Source organism: Schistocerca gregaria, chromosome 3 (genome assembly GCF_023897955.1).
Source record: "Schistocerca gregaria isolate iqSchGreg1 chromosome 3, iqSchGreg1.2, whole genome shotgun sequence".
NCBI lineage: Eukaryota > Metazoa > Arthropoda > Insecta > Orthoptera > Acrididae > Schistocerca > Schistocerca gregaria.
The window spans coordinates 826,179,983-826,198,394 of NC_064922.1; the positions used below are offsets into that span (position 1 = coordinate 826,179,983).

The 18,412-nt window shown below is 41.3% G+C and overlaps 1 protein-coding gene across 1 annotated transcript in view; it reads left to right on the forward strand.

The window, feature by feature from the left end:
- The window catches only part of LOC126355884 (serine/threonine-protein phosphatase rdgC), a 1,775,952-nt gene that overhangs the window by 277,200 nt on the left and 1,480,340 nt on the right, over window positions 1-18,412 (forward strand). The window contains exon 2 of the mRNA XM_050006387.1: window positions 835-913. The gene's annotated coding sequence lies outside the window, so the exon portion shown is untranslated. The remainder of the gene's footprint in view (window positions 1-834; window positions 914-18,412) is intronic.

The following is an 18,412-nucleotide window of genomic DNA, read 5'->3' on the forward strand; positions in this document are numbered from 1 at the left end:
GATGTAATATTTAATGTTTCCTGTGGTAAACATATTACTCACCAATTAATTACAAGAATTAAATCACCATGATTTGTTTAGTTTTCATATTGACATCAACACTTTCCATTATTTTCTTCCTTTGCATGTTGTAATATCTTGCACTTGTAGGACAATAATATATATCTGCACAGTTCCGAAGAAACTGTGCTACTTTGGGGCACCATGCAAGACTTTCGAAATTTCACTACATAGATTTAACCATTCCTACAAACTTTCGTAGTTCAGTGAAATTCCAGCTAAGCAACAAACATGAACCCTTTACGTTATTCGAGGACTGTATTCCATTTACAATTTTTAGTCTCCAGACCTCCCTCCATTAGCAAATTGGCATCTCCTTAATTCCTTTTGATGTGTGCCAACAATCAATCTCTTACTGCAGTCGAGCTGAGGCAAATATTTATTTTTCCTCAGTTGGATTCAGTATCTCCTCATTAATTATCCGATCTACCCATATAATCTCCAGCATTAATCAGGAGCACCATATTTCAAAAGCTCGTATTGTCATTTGCCTGAATTGCTTATCGTAATTAACACTAGATTAATTAAGAATTGATTACATGGATAGAAGGTTACATTTAGGATGAGATGAAATTTTTTTAAAAAATTTTCGGAGCTTTAATATTACAAATAGTATTTTAAAAATATCTTTGGTTACCACGTCCTATTGTCTGGGGCATAAGCATTTGTACGCCTAATTATGGCTTTCTTGGTGCGTGGGCTTATAGGTTTTACTTTCTGCGTATAATCTGTATCACTGAACGAAATGGGATAAAAAATTTCTCTCTGTTTCAGGAATCTGACTCTTCTCCCAGGATGGCGCTACGGTATCAAATTGAGAACCTACAACAGATGCGCCAGAGGTCATAAGTAGGTAAGCGCTATAAGCAACCTGTGCTAGTACAATATTTCCTGAGAAACTGATATGTCTTTAGTAAGTTGTTGTCTCCATCACTCTCAGTCTACGTGTTTTTTTAATAAATATAAATCAGTGAAGTGACCAATCGCATAGAATGAGTCGGAGCATTGCTTAAGACACCGCATTTAATGAATCAGGGAAGACATAATCTACATGTGTGGCTGCGTCTACGGTTTGCAAGATAACGTGTGTGAGTATAACAGAGGAGTCTCTTTGTCTCCAGAGACATCATAATACTATACCATTTAATGTGGTGTAGAATCCTAGTTTGGCAGACTTCATCAGAATGGAGTGTCAATCTGTAGATTCGTTATTTTCTTCACTTTTTGTAAATATGAGAAGCTTGTGCTCTTTAACAGCAGCGCTGCACTATTTGCTGCGCTAGAGATCTCGGTAAATATCTACCAAGTCCAGAACTTACTCAATGTAAAATGAAATATAGAACAGCTATTAGGAGAACGTATACGAGATCCGAGTGGATTTTAAGCACTGTCAGAACTGAAATCTTCATCTTGGTTCACTGCACTGCTCGTATTTCCACTGCATCTTTCACCGCAGAGGCCCAAAAACATGTGACTGCGATCAGTATGTGAACGTTTTTACAATTCATAATGATCAAAAGACACTAGGGTAAATAAGGTAGTCACTGAATCGCTGTTGTACAGTATTTTTAGTTTATTCTGAACTGTATTTTTTGTATTGATCTGAAATTTTATAAATTTCTCCTTTCGTATCAGTGCTATCTAGAGATAAGATGTTGAAATAATAAATTTGGCGGGATATAAAGAAACCAGGCATAATCAACACTTCTCTGAGAACATATTATTCTTTTGAATATCATTCCACTCAGAGAGCACTAATTCTACAGGACTTAAAACACGTCTGCTGTTGAGGTACCAGAAAATTCATTTGTGGAGTCAAAAGGACCAGCGTGCTCCATTTGCTTCCATATTAATCTACACGAGGGAAAACTACAGGTAAAATATGAAGTGCTTCTGGAAACTCAGAACGAAACAAATTAACAGTTAACACGAATTTCATCAACATTGGAACTATTTAGTAACATCCTTAATCGTTCCGTATCGCTCGCTACTATCAGTTTTTGTTTTATACCACAAAAAGTTAAAATAAAAACTATAACAACACTCAAAAATTAGCACTTGCAAGCCGCAAAGAATCATTCTTAGAAACTGTCAAGTGTGTTTCAAAGAAAATGACGGCAGATGATGTACGTTGCGTTGCCTATCTTAAGGTGCTTGAAATATTTTCCTGGGTAGTTTTATTCCCTTATGAAATAGTTAAGGGAAACAGGTGGATTACTAAAAATTAAATTTTTTTCGTTGGCATAAAAAATTACCACCCCAACAGACTTCATAGTGTAGCTCAGTCTCCTGCTTCTAGCGTGAGTGCTTACAGATTATTCGGTGCAGAATACCGACAGGGATAACAATTTAGCTAGTACTTTTATTCAGCTTCTTATCGAGGATTGTTGCTTTTCAAGGTGAGGAAATTTCTTCTCTAGGCTTGATTTTGATTATTATTTACAGTTTTGTGTTCAATCTTCGTAGATTATGTTCACAAAACATTGCTCAGAAACTGTTAGCATATTTCATTTTTTTATCTCTCTCTTTCGTGTCACACACCACGTGCTAATTCACTTTGAGTAAATCGAAAACACCGCTATTTCATGATTCGTGGAAAGTCAGACGTGTACAGCAAAATACTGCGATGGGACGTTCATAATTCCAAAATACTGCTTCTATCGCGAGAATGGCTAGTGTCGAAAAGTAAATATCACCCTGCTGCACTCTCAAATTATTAAAATTGCTGTAAACAATCATTATGTACGCACACGATAATCGATAGGAAAATAATGATTCGTCTTTTTAAAATATATCTTAGCAACATCTGTAAACCACTGAATATACTAGCGGCGTTCAATAAGCAATGCAATACATTTGTTCTCGGCCAATTTAGGTTGAAAAAAAAATGCAGAAATTCTTTTGTGACATCGTGGATTATTCAGGCTTCTGTCTCTACAGTTCAATGAAGTTCCGATAGGTGGTGGCGCTATATGTAGACTTCAAAGTGGCGAATGTCACGCAGGTCGTTCCAAGCATAGAACTGTCATTAAGTTTCTTTTGGCGGAAAACTAAGCATCGCAAACATTCATAGGCACTAGCAGAAGCTCTGTGGAGACCCGGCAGTGAAGAAAATCACGGTGAGCCGTTGGGCGAGGCATCTGTCATCATCGTAACAAGGTGGAGCAAATCTGTCCGATCTCCCGCGTGCCGGCCGGCCGCACGCGGCTGTGACTCCTGCGATGTTGGAACGCGCGGACACTCTCATTAGAGGTGATTGACAGATCACAATCAAGCACGTCGCTACCTAACTGGACGTATCTGTTGGTAGTGCCGATACACTTGTCCAACAGTTAGGGTTGTCGAAGGTGTGTGCCAGCTGGGTTCTTCGCGTCTAAAAGAAAACCATAATGAGCAACGACGGACCGTCTGTGCAAAATTGATAGCGCCTTACGAGGCTGATAGTGACACTGATGTGGAGGTTATGGGTGCAGGAAGACGTTGGCTGTGACGTCGACCGGTAGAGCTGAACCATGCGGACACACGGGCCCTCCCATTAAGGTGACGTCGCATAGAGCAGATATTATGTTGAAAAAATAGGGTTTTGTAACCAAAGGAGAACGGAATAATACGGAGTATTAGAATACTGAATAAAACTAATCCGCTTTCAGAAAAAAATGTGTTGAGTAACTTATTGAAGGCCCCTCGTATATTTCGTACACTTCCCTCTCATGAATCTTCCAGAAACTATGAAACTGTGAGAGACCTAAACTCGTACACACCATTTTGTCCTTCACGAGTCATACCATAAGCCGTTGACTTATTAATCCTGTAAATAACAGTCTTTCACCGCCTACAATTTACACTGATCAAACTACTATATACAATGATCAGACGAAAGCATACAACAACCTGCTTAATGGATTGTTGGCTCACCTATGGAACGCAATAAAGAAGCGATGCGGCGCGTCATTGACTCAACAACTCCTCGCAGCTGTGTAGTACCAGATACCTACGCACAGTTGAAACAATTCCTGTAAATCATGAACCGTAGATCAGCGGGCTCGGTACAGGCGCCCAAAAGCGCCCAAGTTGTGTTCCATCGGATTCAGACAAGGCGAATTTGGTGGCCAAAACATCATTGTCACGTTCCTCATACCACTGGATCACTGTTAGGTGACACGGATGTTTATCCCGTAGGAAGACGCCATCGCCTTCGGTGAAAAAATACAGCATGAAAGGACGCACGTGGTCCTCAATAACGTTCACAGCTGTCACGGTGCCTTTGATTATTTCCACGGGTCCTATGATAGTCAGAGAGAATGTCCCCGCAGCATAATACTGCCAGCCACCGACTAGGTGTAACAAGAAACGTCACTCATCCGACCAGGCAACACGCTTCCATTGATCCACAGTCGAATAAAATTAGGAATCTGATAAGAGACTTCGTTAAAAACAATATTTTTTTTCAAAACATTAAAATACGAAGTAGCTGATTAGACTACAATATTTTCAAAAGGTGGGCAGGAAGTACCTCCCCTCCAACCCCCCCCCCCCAATCCCTGTTATTGCGAAATTTAAGGTTTCTCAGTTAAAGTAATGGGAACATGTCACTGAAATAATAACTGTACAAATCAGCATTCCCTGGTTTTATTATACTTTCAGCATGTAACACACTCTAACAATATCTAGGCTCATTCACGTTTGCATTAATAGTTAAGCTTAACCAACTTTCATGCTGAAGTAACCATTGCTGCGTCGCATTCCCACATTAATTTCGCTGTTGGTGGAAGACGTGTCATATCTTCTCAAAGAGCGATATATACCGCCAACGGAAGTTACTGACCGACAATCACGATACTGTTTCTTCTTAAATTTTCATTATCCATTCCGCATGTCTTTCAGCGAATAGATCGAGTCATAAACTACTTTTACCCCAAAAACTAACGCAATACTTCTAAGTTATAATCAACTCTGTAGCAGATTTTTCAGGCAATTTATGCATGAAGCGACTGAAGACTACCGCTTCTGAAGTTCCAGAAAGAAGCGATGTGTAAGGATGACAACTTACTTCGTCATAACACCAACGATGGTAATACTCCTTACAAACGTTGTACTTCGGAACACTTGTACCTGCATCAGAATTCCACTCGTTTGCCACGTATCCAACTTCACAGCGCGGGAAAGCATCTGACATCGTCGTTCTGAGATATGTGTACATCCGACACTTTTTCGGCAGTCGTGTTTTTACCGTCCTTCAACCACCATTCCGTAGGTGCTCACGGCTGTAACAACCGAACAGCTTACCATCTTCGCCTTTTCCGAGGCGATTGTTCCCATGCGCTGGGCCACAGCAATTTGCACTTTGTCAGAGATGCTGATGTCGGTGGATTTCGTGTGACGGCCACCTGTCAAAGCAAACTAGAGCTGCACGCTCATATTTTTGTTCTGACTATCGCACTGGAGCCCTTTTTGAACAGTAAACGCTTGCCTTCACAGTAAGCGTTGCTAGCTTTCTGACCTGTCACGTCCTACGGGACCGTTCCTAATTTTGCAAATGGTCAGGGGTCGGCTGTCCGAAAGGACAAAGGGCTCTTCAAGAGAGCGCTCTCACATCGACCTGGGGCACCGAAACATCAAGCAAATAGTTTCGTTAGCTTCGTGTATCATTTGTCCTGACATTACACGAATATTTTCAAACATTTACGTGTAGCTACATACTGACTGTTTTCAGATATCCAATTACCAGTTCAACATTTATCAGAGCTATTTGTCATTCTTTCCTCTAGGCTAACACTGAGGCACGATCTAACGGAAATTACTATAGTTATCAAATACATCTTACTCAAAAGGAATGGCGTCATTTGCGAAAAATCTGCCATTACAACACGTATTATCCAGTAAACCGTTAATGTGTGATATGAACAGCAATGGTCATGGGGCACATCAGACATCACTTCTGTGTGTAAATTGAGTTCCCAGCCAGGATAACGTGTCGTATTCTCATTTCTAATAAATTTTTCGTGCAGTCGTGAACATGATTTTACACAAAAAATACAAGGTTATTTCCTTCAGTACACGTTGTCATGGTGCCAAATAAAAAGTGTTTTGAAAGTGTAGACACACAGAATCCATCTACTAACTTTTTGAAAATCTGAGAACTAGTTTGGATGTCAAACCCACTTACAACAAAATGACTAAAATGCAAAATTTTCACTCCTGATACCCAAAATATCTTCCATAGGATAACAAAGTGAGATCTACGTTACTAGACTTCCGAAAAGCTGGATAAATCACAATCTTTTACAAGAAGGTAAAAGTTTGTCGTGGTCAAAATGTAAGAGAGTGAACACGAAATATGTTGCATGCTATACACTTATCCCTGATTAAAGCAAGTTTTCAAATTATATAGTCGAGGTCACTGAAAGATGTGTATGTATAGTTAACATTATGTAGGAAAAAATGCGTTATCATCAAAAACAAGATGAATCTACAGAACCGCTATTGTTATTGTAAAGTCTGATCCAGCAAATGTAGGCCACCTTCTACTGCCTGCCATTCCATTTAGACCTCTCTGACCATATTCAGAGGGATTTTCTATAAATATGTAACAGTGCACCATTTATTGAGATCTTAAACCAGAAACCTTAAAATATCATTTTATGTCCATAACACTATTAATCACTTTTTGTCCTATCATAAAGACAGCACATCAACTTCGAAAAGAATGGAGTATAGAAAATCACTTGCAATTGTCGTATACTCTATATAGGTAAGACTGGCAGAATAATATGCACTCACTTGAAGTAAGACCATAGAAGATGGATACATAGAAAAGGACATCCTACTTTTACAGACCACCTGCGTAAAGAACGCCACAGTTACAAAGTATAGTATGAAGTCCTACATCGTGTCCACAAAGGGACAAAGGTGAACTACTTTGAAATAAGGAAATTAATAAATATATGTCCATTTGCCCAAGCTTAGTACTGAATGACCAAGCACATAAACCGTTTTTTCCTTTATTTCTGTTACTATGCAGGCTGTACCAAAAGTCCCATTACCCCTTCCCGCCCCCCTCTACATTGTTTATATCCGTGCGAAATGTTCTTTCAGCAGCGTGGATCTGATGAGAGGAGGCTGTACCACCAGCCACAGTTTACTCCCTTTTCATGGAATTGTGTCGCACACCTCCAGTATCTGCGCACAGGTGTCACGTCGATTCTTCAGGTTTGGTCACTCAGTTCATTTCCAAACGAGGGTCTGTTCCCATATGTCACCGTAAAGGCGTTAATGGGACGTTCGTTTCTCGCGATCGCTTGCGTAGCGACTCTTTCGGCGAACTGACGCTGCAACTTCTGCACAAGTGCCTGCCCTCCTTCTCGGTCTTCCACAGCGTGATCTGTCTTTTTACGGAACAAGTTTCAAACAGCTTCTTCACCCAACTTAATACTGCTGGTTTCGGTGGTGCAGCCATATTAAATGAAGTGGTGAAATCGCTTCGAATATCTCTCTGTGTTTTCCCGGTGTGAGATCGTTCATAAGCCCAGGTACTCACGACGATTGACTGCTTCAGGGAGTAATTGTATTCATCGGTTATTTTTCTCACAAATAGTATCACCTGCAACAAGAAAAAGCAGGTAGTACTCAGTTATATGGGGGGGGGGGGGGTAATGGGACTTTCGGTATAGCCTATAATCATACTCACTTCACTTATCTGCTTAATCTCACATCTATTCCTTATCTGTTTGTAATATTTGACCTTTTGAAGATCAGAATACTTTGGTGAAATGTTCCAGGGGAATTGATGAACAAAGTTAATTGTTCAATTTTTCTTCTCAGAACAATAGTTCTGATTTGTTGTATGCCTCATTATTTAATGTGTCACATATTTTATGTTAGGTTTACATCGCACGTTCACTGAATACCTCTCGTTTTAGTCTTAATCAAAAATTAACAACTGTCATCTTTGGAAACCAACTAAGTACTCTGTAGATGCACTAGTTTAAAATCTTTGATCCTACAAAACTTTCGCAACCACACACATTTATATTAGTATCTGATGATGGCGTGATAGCACAAAGTCGGTTTGTAACATGAAATAATATAGAATGTAGACTATCACACCGGTGATTATTCGCATGGTTTCAATGTGCAAATAATTTATATTCATGACAACCATATATGTTTTTAGAGTACAAAATATGCAGTTGTAACTAGTGGTATTGTTTAGAAACATCTTTAAGTGCATTACTGAAGTCGTCTAGCTTCGTTAACGAATATAGAAAGTCCAAAAGAGCTACATCGTAGAGAAACGAAAGATTTTCTTTATCTTCGACAGACACTTCGTGGTTTTTGCAGTGTTGTTGCAGACCAGAGACTGGTTTGATGCAGCTTTCCATGCTACTCTGTCCTGTGCAAGCTTCTTATTCTCCCAGTACCTACTGCAACCTACATCCTTCTGAATCTGTTTAATGAATTCTTCCATTGGTGTCCCTCTATGATTTATACCCTCAACGCTGCCCTCCAGTACTAAACTGGTGATCCCTTGATGCCTCAGAACATGTCCTATCAACCGATCCCTTCTTCTAGTCAAGTTGTGCCACAAATTTCTCTTCTCCCAATTCTGTTCAATACCTCCTCATTAGTTATGTGATCTACACATCTAATCTTCAGTATTCTTCTGTAGCACCACATTTCGCAAGCTTGTATTCTCTTCTTGCCTAAACTATTTATCGTCCACGTTTCACTTCCATACATGGCTACACTCTATACAAATACTTTCAGAAACGACTTCCTGACGCTTAAATCTATACTAGATGTTAACAAATTTCTCTTCTTCAGAAACGCTTTCCTTGCCATTGCCAGTCTACATTTTATATCCTCTCTACTTCGACCATAATCACTTATTTTGCTCCCCAAATAGAAAAACTCCTTTACTACTTTAAATGTCTCATTTCCTAATCTAACGTCCTCAGCATCACCCGATATAATTCGACTTCATTCCATTATCCTCTTTTTGCTTTTGTTGATGTTCATATTATATCCTCCTTTCAAGACGCTGTCCATTCCGTTCAACTGCTCTTCCAAGTCCTTTGCTGTCTCTGACAGAATTACAATGTCATCGGCGAACCTCAAAGTTTTTATTTCTTCTCCATAGATTTTAATTCCTACTCCGACTTTTTCATTTGTTGCCTTCAGTGCTTGCTCAATATACAGACTGTATAGCTTCGGGGATAGGCTACAACCCTGTATCACTCCCTTCCCAACCACTGCTTCCCTTTCATGCCCTTCGACTCTTATGTCATCTGGTTTCTGTACAAATTGTAAATAGCCTTTCACTCCCTGTATTTTACCCCTGCCACCTTCAGAATTTGAGAGAGAGTATTCCAGTCAACATTGTCAAAAGCTTTCTCTAAGTCTACAAATGCTAGAAATGTAAGTCTGCCTGTCCTTAATCTTTTTTTTTAAAATATATTTAGTTGGATCAGTATTGCCTCCCGTGTTCCCACATTACTACGGAATCTAACCTAATCTTCCTCGAGGACGGCTTCTATCAGTTTTTCCATTTGTGTGTAAAGAATTCGTGTTAGTATTTTGCAGCTGTGGCTTATTAAACTGATAGTTCGGTATATTTCACATCTGTCAACACCTGCTTTCTTTGGGGACTGGAATTATTATAATAACCTTCAATTGTTTAATCACTGGTTGCACCATAGGAGCTATGAAGCATCTTATTTCAAATAAAAGTGCGCATCAGTTAAAATATTCCCCTTTCAGTTGGGCGTTCGCAAGAGCGTAAGCAAGCTCTGAGCAGGCGGATGATATGAAACTAAGAGATTTCACGAGAAATGGCTCTGGGTACACTTCTTTCTACGAGGGGGCGCGGCGGTTGCTCACACCTGCTGTTGCTGGGTGCAACTTTGTCAGCTTTCGTCATTCTAGTCAAAGGTAATTTTTCAGCTCATGGTAATATCACACTTACGATCACTTGAGAGCCAACAACATAATCCTGTGTTGTAGAAGGGTAACAGCGACTTAATCTCTGAAACCTGTGAGATCATGTTTCGCCGACAGTGATGAGGGGTCTTCGCCACCTTACAGGCAGGTTCCTGCGAACAGCTGACGACCGCGTGGAGCGTCGTCCCCGCGTTTAATTTAGCGGGCGGCGTCGCCAAGCGCCTGTGACGTCACCACCTGGCAGCTGGTATTTTAGACTGGCTGACCGCAGCCTTTCCGCGACGGAAACAAAACCTTGTCTGTGCCCCTTGAAATGAAAGTCCGGTTTACGCAATGGCTTTGGTGCAGGGTAAACGAAATAAGAAAAATCCGGTTCTAATTCGGTGATTTACGTGCTCAGATTATGGATTTCTGGTGGTTCGAAGTTCATTTCACGCCACAGTACGTTACCGGCAGGCGTCTGAATACAACCGAGGAAGGTAGGGGAGAGGTGGAAAGAAAGTGGCAATCGCAGGCAAAGCGGCCATTGCGATTTTAGGGGCTATAAGGCGTCGCCATGGGGTGGGAAATGCTTTAACTTATTCTCCCTGTGGGGCCCAGTCATCACTTGAAATCTGATCTGTTTGCTGTGCCGCTCCTCTGAGATATAATAATTTTTCTGGATTTTAGTAATCCTGCTGTAACGTAAGTGGTCAGTTTCTGTGTGTATTGTGGAGAGGGAATGTGACTTAACGTCTTTTTAATAAAACTGTATTGAAAATTCGTACCTTTACTCTATAATCATACTTCAGTTATTGAAATTTCGGTCATACTATTAGATGGTATACAATAATGGAGTCAATGCGAGCAAAGTGACCTTCTCGGCGGTGGCTTCTGGCCACTTTCTGTAAGGGAAATAACCTAGAGGCAAGTCCTAATAACAGTAAGAGCGGCAAATAAAGAAAGAGAAGTGAAAGAAAATAAAAAGAAAGAAAAACGGAAAGCAACCGGAGAGAAAAAATAGCAGTAAAAGGAAAACAATGAAGAGCAGGAAAGCCAGCTATGGAAGAGCTCTTTTTGTCGGTACCAAACGCTTGTATCGCGGAGGAAAATTTTCTAATTAGAGGCCAGAAGAGCAGTGGATTTGCTGCCACTTGTTCTCCCTATGGGCCCACGAGTTCTGTACACGAGTTAAGAAACACAGTTTGACTTTAGTTAGTCAAAAGCGTAAATAATTTAATTCGAATCACCTTTTACAATAAAATGTATCAGTTGTTTGCTAAAACAGATTTTTTGTTCCTTAATTTTCGTGTAAATATTCCAAAATTCCAAACCAGAACAGCTGTTAGAAGGAGTGACATAAAAGTAGATATCTTAGGTGTTGCGAAACAACTCAAATCACTTAAGAAAGGCAAGTCTTCCGGTCCAGATGGTATACCAATCAGGTTCCTTTCAGAGTATACAGACACAATAGAGCCTTTCATAGCAGCCATATACAACCGCTCACTTGACGAAAGGTCTGTTCCTACAGACTGGAAAGTATCACAGTTCACACCAGTATTCAAGAAATGAAATAGGAGTAACCCATTGAATTACAGAGTCATATCACTGACCTCAATTTGCAGTAGGATTTTGGAGCTTATACGGTACTCGAACATTATGAATCACCTTGAAGAAAATGACTTACTGATACATAACCAACACGGATTCAGAAAATATCGTTCTTGTGCAACACAGCCAGTTCTTTATTCCCATGAAGTAATGAGTGCTGTCGACATGGGATCTCAGATCGATTCTATATTCCTAGATTTCCAGAAGGCTTTTGATACCGTTTCTCACAAGCGACTATTAATATGGAGTATCGTCTTACTTGTGTGACTGGATTCGTGGTTCCCTCTGAGAGGTCACAGTTCGTAGAGATAGACGGTAAATCGAGTAGAACAGAAGTGATATCTGGCGTTCCGCAAGGGAGTGTCATAGACCCTCTGTTGTTCCTGACTTACATAAATGATCTAGGTGATAAACTGAGCAGTTCCCTTAAATTGTTTGCAGATGACGCTGTAATTTACCGTCTAGTAAAATCATGAGACGATCAATTACAATTACAAAATGATGTATAGAGAATTTCTGTATGGTGCGAAAAGCGGCAATTGGCACTAAACAAAGAAAAGTGCGAGGTCATCCACATTGGTACTAAAAGAAATCCGATAAATTTTGGGTATATGATAAATCTCACAAATCTAAGGGCTGTCAATTGGACTAAATACCTAGGAATTACAATTACGAGCAACTTAAATTGAAAGACCACATAGATGATACTGTGAGGAAGGCGAAACAAAGACTGCGCTTTGTCGTCATCTTCTGATGGGACAAACCCACTAAAGGGACAGCCTACATTCCTCTGCTGGAATACTGCTGCGCGCCGTGGGATCCTTATCAGGTAGGATTGACGGATGACATCGAAAGAGTGATGTCCTTAGGTTAGTTAGGTTTAAGTAGTTCTAAGTTCTAGGGGACTGATAACCTCAGATATTGAGTCCCATAGTGCTCAGAGCCATTTGAACCTACATTACACTTGTCCGTCCTCTGCTGGAATATTGCTGCTCGGTGTGGGATCCTTACTTGGTAGGAATGATGGAAGACATCGAAAAAGTGCAAAGAAGGGCAGCCGGTTTCGTATTATAGCGCAATAGGTGTGAGAGTGTCAATGATATGATACGCCAGTTAGGGTGGCAGTCACTGAAACAAAGGCGGTTTTCTTTGAGGCGAGATCTATTTACGAAATTTCAATCGCCAATTTTCTCTTCAGAATACGAAAATATTTTGTTGACACCCACCTATGTAGGAAGAAATGATCATAATATTAAAATAAGAGAAATCAGAGCTCGAATGGAAAGATTTAGGTGTTCCTTTTTCGCATTCGAGAGTGGAATGGTAGAGAAGTAGTATGAAAATGGTTCGATGAACCCTCTGCCAGGCACTTCATTGTGAATTGCCGAGTAACCATGTAGATGTAGATGTTAAAACTAAGTGGCCACTTTGCCTCCTCATAGCTGGCAGAGTGGCCATTTCGCCTCTTTGTGAAAATTAAATGGTTTAAAGTATTTAATTTGACTGTAACGTAATTAAGTCATTGGATATCATACTTCAATAACTGCACGCTGTAATAAGAAATTTCTATTCATTTCTGTCTATTGCTACTCAGAACACCTTAGCGTGGCCACTTTGCCCGGCTCCCCCGTACAGTGCAACAGAATGATAGTCTCCTGGCCAATACGATTGAAGTCTCGTGGTCTGTAAGGTGTTCAAAATGGCTCTGAGTACTATGGGACTCAACTGCTGTGGTCATCAGTCCCCTAGAACTTAGAACTACTTAAACCTAACTAACCTAAGGACATCACACACATCCATGCCTGAGGCAGGATGCGAACCTGCGACCGTAGCAGTCGCACGGTTCCGGACTGCGCGCCTAGAACCGCGAGACCACCGCGCCTGTAAGGTGGTCTCGGCGTGAAAGATCAATGGTGTATTTCTGGGTGTCCCATCGAGTTGTTTGCATTTTCTGCACAATATTTGGACACTAATCCAATCGTCTTTTTAAGGTGCTTCGAATTGTGCTGTTACCTGTAGTCGCTCGCTAGACTCCAACCACCTGAAGAAGTCGCTTTGCTCGACCATCGAAACCTTGTGTATAAGATAGAAACGACGGCTTGGTGGAAATCGTCGAAGCATAGCATTAATTGAAGTCTTGTCTTTTCAGAAAAGCAAATAAAAGTAACACGGAACTGAAGTAACTGCAATATATTTTCTAGTGTTACAAATTTCGGGTAAAACGATAAAAGTGAAAAACAGGTTATATTCTTAAAAGTAACTGCAATATATTTTCTAGTGTTACAAATTTCGGGTAAAACGATAAAAGTGAAAAACAGGTTATATTCTTAAATTTTTTGAAATATCCTGATTTTAAGCTTTTCTCAGTGACAAAAAGTGCGAATTTCAAGATCCATCCAAACTGCATCTTTTCTGCGAACGTTTTCTCTCTGAACAAGTTAATTTTGTTGGATAAACATCTATAAAATACGCCCGTTCCTATGGTATTGAAGGCAACTTGTGCGTCATTCTCTTCAGTTGTTAAAGACAGCGTAGACTGCAACCAATTTGTAGTCTACGTCCATAAACGGCGATCAATCGGAAACGTTCCCGTTCGAAGGCCGTACATTCGGGAATTGTACGCCAATCAGGCAAAAGCACCGTGGGCACTGAGGCGACCATCATACCGACGCACAAGGTTGAAGATGCCAGTTCAGTAGAATACCATGAGCTGTTGCGTGAAGAAGTCCGTAACTGCTCGCCGCATATGCTCGTGTTCCAGGAATCAGCGCCTTTTTGAAGGGACCGTAGGCATGAAAGTAGGCGTAACTACTGCGCAATGACATTCGCGATACTGGTACGTGCGCGATTATGAAGCGCCAGCACCCTTTCTTCTACTAACTAATCTGCAATTCACTCTTAAGTCACTGGCACAGGGTATATCGAACCACTATGACTATTTCTCTATCGTCCCTACTACGAATAGTGCCTGCAAAAAAGTAACACTTTAGTCTTTCCGTTCGAGCTCCGATTTCTGTTATTTTATTAAGATGATCACTTTTCTATGTATAGGTGTGAGTCGGCAAAATAGTTTCGCATTCGGAGGGGAAGGTAGTGACTGAAATTTCGAGGAAAGATATCGCCGCAACTAGAAACGCCTTTGTTTTAGCGACTGCCATCCGAATTTCCGTATCACATCCGTAAGACTCTCTCGCTTTCTTGCGGTGACACGAAACGAGCTGCCCTTTCTTGAACTTCTTCGATGCCCTCCTACAATCCTATTTGGTAAGGATCAACTACCGTGCAGCAAAACTTCAGAATAGGAGGAAAAAGGCAGTCTGTTTACCACATGTGTTGCATCTTTTACATGTTCTGTCAATTTATCACAATCTTTGATGGGCCTTCCCCACAATATTTTCATAGTGGATGAAACTCATTTTCACTGTAAACATTTTTAACATTATCCTGCTGCTTTATTCATAACGCTCAGCCCAGCTTGGATTTGCTGAAAACTCACATCTGTTTGTTTTCTCAGTTAATTAACTCGTTCAAGCAGGTCACGCTATGTAAACTGTCTGCGACCTAGCTTATTTGAACCGAACGCACTCTTCGTGTTGCCGTTGTTACACTTTTCTGTCTGGATCGAACCCACTGTATCTGGATCGAAGTTACAGTCTCAGGGAATGCAGGAACGGAACTCCACGATCAGCCACACTCGGGACGTCCTGTCACAGCCACTGCTCCAGTGATGTTGAGTCATGCGGATGCCATTATTCGTGCTGACCGGCGTATCACAACTCGAAAATTCGCTCTACAGTTATCGGTCAGCGTTGGAAGTGCGTCTTCAATGATCGAGACTCCCAGATTTTGAAAGAGGTGGTCACGATGGGTTCCACGAATGCTCACAGCGGACCACAAGATTCAAAGAATTGCTGTTTCATCTGAATTGTTGGAGCGTTTTGAGACCGACGGAGAGGCATTTCTGTCACGTATCGATACGGGGGCGAAAGCTGGTTGTACCACTTAGTGCAGGAAACAAAAAGGCAGTTCATGGAGTGGCATCATCCTCATTCAACATAAAAGAAGAAATTCCAGACAACCTCTCTGCCGGAGAAGTCATGGTGACAGTCTTCTGGGATTGTGATGGCGTTATTGTCGTGGATATTACGCCAAGAGGGTCAACTATCAATTCAGATGCATACGTGAAGGCTCTCAAACTCAAGAACCGTTTCCGATGTGTTCTATCGCACAAGAATCCAGCAGAAATTTTGCCCCAACACGATAATGCCCGCCCAAACACAAGTCTGCGAACTCGGGAACACATCGCCTAATTGGGATGAACTTCATTGCCTCATCCACCATACAGTCCAGACCTGGCACCCTCTGACTTCCATCTCTTTGGGCTGCTGTTAGATTCTCTAGGGGTACACAGTTTGAAAGTGACGAGAGTATCAGTAATGCAGTGAGAACATGGCTGCGAATAGAGGACAAGAGCTTTTCCCAGCAGCAAGTAATGCATACGGCCATAGAACGTGATAGAGATTATGTAAAAAAATAGGACTTGGACAAGAGATGTTCATATATATATTGTCACCAAATTCTGACTCTTAACAATAAATATGTTCTGAGAAAAAAATGGGCGACATTACTTACTGAACGCCCCTCGTACATTTCGTTTTTTTCACAAATGTGCCAATAATTACTTTAACATCGGATCTATACGAATACGTAGTTAATTTATAGCCACTTACATTCAGTTTTTCTGTCCCTTTAGCTTAGGCATTAATTATAAGATGTGCCAAACAAAGTAACGACTCATTTACTTCATTCTCCTTCCTCCGCCACCATCAATATTTTGTAGGTCTTAAAGATGGTTATCACAGACTGAAACCAATTACCTAGTGAAAAATAAGCCGTATTTCGCCTTCATAGTGTTGACGTCTGATTTTAGGAAAATAAGATGCCTTCAAGAATATTTCTACTTATTATATGAAAGACAAATGCAATTAAAAATAGATGAATGATTATGACCACAGAAACGAGAAAGAAATCTGTACGATCTTGATACATGATTAGTGTTAAACTGTTGGAACTCGTTACAGCGTTTATATCTCGGAGGGTCGTAATATAGAGTGATGTGAAAAGGAAGAAAGACCTAAAGCCAATAGTAGATACTACTACGCAAGGAGTAGGGATGTTGATGTACTGTGGTGGAAAAAAGTAGGTCTGGATGAGTGAGAAACTGTTTCGGAAGTAGTACAGTCCGTTTATTATTCCAAGAGTTCGTATGGCAATCTCTAGCCCTCATTAGGCGACGCTGGAAGGCGCACCTCGTTCAACAGACCAAGTGGAGCAGCGCTGTAGTGGGTCAACGACAGATTTCTTTTTCTGTTAAATTTCTGGACGTGCCCATGCAGAAATCTCAACAGTGGAAAGAAGATACGGCAGTGTGATTCGCCAAGCTAGACTATTCATTAGGTCCAAACTGTATTCTGGTACGAAGTTACGTCTTGTTTGTTGTGACGGCAAGAAGGTAAGAGCAACACAACAGTTAGTCCCCGAGCGCAGAATCAACGGTAGTTGGCATGCGCAGTGCGAAACAGGCACGGCGTGACCTCGTGTTATGAATCCGGCTGCCAGACTACGTCATAGGTGATGGGTGGTTGTGTGTGTGGCTGGCTATCGGTGATTGGCGCTGGTAGGTTCCCCAGTGGCTCGGCAGCTAGGAAGGCCTCAGTTTGATCCTCGGCCCATCAGACAGTGGCTGGAAGGCCTGTCAAGACTACGGTGGAGCTGAGAGGTCTCACGGCGGAATCCGACAATAGAACGGGTGCCAACTCGATGACTTGTCAGTTCCATGGGTGATCAGCCCTGATCAGTTTTGATCTGCACCAAAGCCGGTTTGGTGCGGCGTCGCTGCCGCAGATGTTACTTACGCAGTATGCTGAAGTGTCCACGGTTTTGGTAATTGGGCAGGCACTTTCTGGAAGGTGCGTTGTGGTCCAATGCCAGCAACTCATGGTCTTGTCGTTAGCACTGCTGACTCTAGTTCACAGAGCCCTAGGTTCCATTCTCGGCCGGGTCGTCGAATTTCTAGACTCGATACTAATGTATGAGGTCTGTGAGGAAGTAATGAGCCTGATTTCTTTATCCAACATAGTTCTTATTTTCTTCAAACAATTATGTCGTCCCCTTCAAAGTATTACCTTTCGGCAGCTGTACTGTGGCGGAGTCGTGATTTCCAGTCTTGGCAGCAGCGCTGAATGGCTTCAGCTGGTGTGGCCTTTAACGCGTCGCTCACATTCTTCTGAATGGTCTCCAGAGTCCCTAAATGACGTCCTTTTAAGACACTTTTCAGTTTCGGGAAAAGAACAAACTCACAAAGACTCATACTAATTGAATAGGATGGCTGTGGAACAACAGAAATACCTTTTGAGGTCAAAAATTCCGTGATGGAAGTGGCTGTGTGACATGGCACGTTGTCAACATGTCACATCGACGTATCTGCAATGTCCGGTCTCTTTCTATTCACCCTTTTCCTCAGCCAGCTTTGTAAAACACTTGGTTGACATTTTGTTCTGGAGGTCTGATCTCACAAGAACACCTACCGCTCGCCGTTTTCGTCGGTTTTTGACTTTGAAGATCTCCCTGAGCGAGGTTCATCTTCAACGTTTTCTTGGCCTTCCAAAAATCATTTGTGCCAGCGAACAACTTGCGCTCTTGTTAGGCAAAGTTCCCCATAAGCCTGTTTCAACTTTTCAAAGCTCACACCCGCAAGTTCCCAAAATTTAATACAAAACTTGACTGCATACAGTTGCTCTATGTTCCGCTGTTCCATTTTCAT